We start from the raw sequence: 3,433 nt of genomic DNA, 5'->3' as shown, positions 1-3,433 counted from the left end.
ATGTGAAGGAAGTACAGAGGAAATATATGACTATATAAAAACTAACGTGAAAGTCATAGCAACAGAGGTGTTGGGTAAAAAAGATAGCAACCACAACTGTACAGCAGAGTGGTGGTCAGAGGAACTAGAGGTCCTCATTAGAGAAAAACGAAATGCATTCCTTCAGTGGTTGAATGATAAATCAGAAGAAACAACATCAACATACAAGGAAAAGAAGAATGAAGTGATGAAAAAAATAAGGATGGCAAAAAATGAAGCATGGGAAAGAACATGTGCCAAGGTGAATAGCAAATTAGGATTTGGGAGAGCAAAAGAAGAATGATCAGTATTAAAAGGGCCTCAACAGGATACAAAAAGCAAAATTAATCTCCAACTGATAACACAAAAGGAATGAGAAGAGAGTTTCCAAAAATTATTAAATGAGGACAGAGAAGAATATCTAGAAGAAGGAACAGTGGAAGAAAAAGGACATGAAGATGATGAGATCCAGGTTTTAGAAATTGAAGTAGTTCAGGCGCTGAGAACAGGAAAGAATGGTAAATCACTGGGACCGGGCAATATCAATCTGGAGTGTCTGAAATATGGTGGTGACAAAAGTGTGAAACTGATAACACAGCTCTTCAACAAAATGATACATGGAGATTCAATACCCAACTAGATGAAGCTAGGTTACACATTTGCCAAGTGAAGGTTGGTAACAAACTTTTACAGAAATTTAGAACAAGTAAAGGCCTTTTACAGGGCTGCCCCATGTCACCGTCATTATTTAAAATCTATATAGATATTAGCATTAGAACATGGTCTCGTACATGTAACAGTATGGGATTAGAAATAAATCATTTATTGTTTGCTGATGATCAAGTAGTCATAGCAGAAGATGTAGAGGATGCTAACTATATGTGCAATCAACTAGCAGTAGAATACAAAACATGGGGTTTGAAGATTAATTATCAAAAAACAGAATACTTGACTAATGATTCAGATGAGCTATATATTGAAGGAAAGAAAATCAAGAAGATAAACACTTTCCGTTATTTGGGGTCCATTTTATAAATCGAGGGAAAATCGAAGTCAGGAATCAATAAAAAATTAGTAGCGGACGGAGGGTCATTGGGAATGCTTAACTCAGTCTTATGGAGCAGGGATGTAATGAGCAGAACTAAAAAATTAATATACAAATTATTATTAGAGAGTGTGGTTCTGTATGGAACGGAGATCTGGACAATTAACATGAAGCACATTAAAAAATTAGAAGCTCCAGAGATGGACTTCTGGAGAAGATTGGCAAAAATCTCCAGGAAGGAAAAGATAAGCAACACCGAAAAATAAGGAGAATGGAAATAAAAGAAACAATATATAACGTAATGGATAGGAAGAAATTACAGTGGTAAATGGATAGGAAGAAATTACAGTGGTTTGGGCATGTACAACAAATGGGGAAAACCAGAGTATCAAAATTGATACTGGAGTGGAAAGCGGAGGGGAGAAGAAGAAGACGACGACCTATGACCACCTGGCTCCAAAATGTGCAGCACATAATGAGGAGAATGGGTGAGGAAGAGGACACACAAGGCTGAAACACCTGGAGGAATATTTTGAAAATATAGTCTAAGAACGTTTATTGTTTGTACTGTAATTTCCAAGTAAATTATTATGTTGGAGATAAGCCTCTGTAATGAGGAAAAGCTAAAAAAATAAAAATAAAAATATGAATTTATCATGGAATAGATTAAATTTTATGTTACCATTTGGTTCATTATAAATTTCATTCCACTACATCTTCTGTAAAATATTCTTCAAAGTTTGACCTGTAGTATCCATACTGTTAGGCCCTACTAACTGTGCTAATTGTACATCATAATCAGAGAGAGAAACGATAATTAGATGGACACCCTAGCTGCAAACAGGCGTTGATGTACTTCATTAGGGACATGTTGAAAATGTGTGCCCCGACCGGGACTCGAACCCGGGATCTCCTGCTTACATGGCAGACGCTCTATCCATCTGAGCCACCGAGGGCACAGAGGATAGTGCGACTGCACTGACTTATCCCTTGCACGCCCCCAGTGAGACCCACATTCCCAACATGTCCACACCACTACATTCGTAGTGCACCTAAGAGATGTTTGCCCATCATACTCATTACTCGTGGCAGATTAATCTACCAAGTCCCGAGCAATGAGTATGAAAACTACATTGAAGTCACCACACACTATCGACTGCTTGCTGATGTCTGACATATCACAGTAAGGAATCCAGATTCCTTATAAACAGTACAAAACTTCCCAGTGGGGATCTACATACAGTTACAATTAAAAGTGAACTGTTATCGAGTGTTAATTCACAAGCATACATTGATATGTGATGATCACTACAAAATCTAGGAGCTTCAATGTTCCTAAACTTGTGTTTCATCTTAAATATATGCAACTACTGATTCTTTTCTCATATTAGTTCTTTATGGGTTAGCTGCCTTAGTGTAATCTAACACTGTGATTATGTGGTGCTTAAACAGTCAAATGATGTTTATCTTTTCAGAGCTATTTAAATTTTCCAAGCAGAGAAGAAGCTGTTCTACCTTATTACTCACTCCCCTAATATTTTGATGAAATAAGCTAACCTTACTTTTAAATGCGCTGTTAAATATTTTGTGTGGCTCTTTAGTTATTTTCACAGGTTGGCTGAACCCTGATTATAACCTAAAAAAGATGCCTCTTTGACACCAGTAGCCACAGGAATCTTGCTATGTGTGATGGTGGCCCCCTGTATATTACCTACAAGAAGTTAAGCCAACCTATCTTTCCCCCTCCTATTCAGGCGTAGGCCATGTATAGTATAAAAGTATTCCCACCTCCCAATTGTAGCAACTGGCACTGCACTCATATGAAATTTCATTTCAGTTAGCAACAACCTGCTCAACTCAGTGTTCACATGGCTCAATATCAGCGTTAACCCTGGGCTTTTCACGGTGCTGCAGGACCTCCACAAAACTCGCACTAGTGTGTGTAGTTGCAACTCCTATTTCATCCACGTCACCAATAATACTGCAGTTACTGTTCTTAACCAGGCTGTTCCTTGCTCCACCTACTATCATAACCTGATCCTTTTTGCCAAAACCTTTTTATAATTTCCCTATGTCCTCTGTCATCTGGCTAAGGTTTCCATTTGGCTTAGCAATACTGGAACCTGGTTCCCTGTTCCTAATTTTTGCTGTACAATCTGGCTACACCTCTCCCATGGCTCTACACCTAGCAGCAAGATTCTTTTACTCCTACTCTCTTTTTGATACTGACGTACATTGAATTTCTTTGCTGGAAATCTACTGCACCCAACTGTGACCTACAGCTGTATGATGCTCTTCCCCTTCTACTTCAGGTAACAAGTTAACCTTATTCAATACTGATAGTTCAAATGCAGATGAAGTTGAAGAGCT

General features: G+C 38.2%; 1 non-coding gene across 1 annotated transcript; it reads right to left on the bottom strand.

Annotated features, from left to right (window-relative positions):
- Window positions 1-1,945: 1,945 nt before the first annotated feature.
- Trnat-ugu (transfer RNA threonine (anticodon UGU)) lies at window positions 1,946-2,020 on the bottom strand. Its single transcript has one exon. It is a non-coding gene; the product is annotated as a tRNA-Thr (tRNA).
- Window positions 2,021-3,433: the final 1,413 nt, after the last annotated feature.

Source organism: Schistocerca gregaria, chromosome 2 (genome assembly GCF_023897955.1).
Source record: "Schistocerca gregaria isolate iqSchGreg1 chromosome 2, iqSchGreg1.2, whole genome shotgun sequence".
In the NCBI taxonomy this organism is placed as follows: Eukaryota; Metazoa; Arthropoda; class Insecta; order Orthoptera; family Acrididae; genus Schistocerca; species Schistocerca gregaria.
Note: the sequence above shows the minus strand (reverse complement) of the source record. Positions and strands in the feature narration are given on the sequence as shown.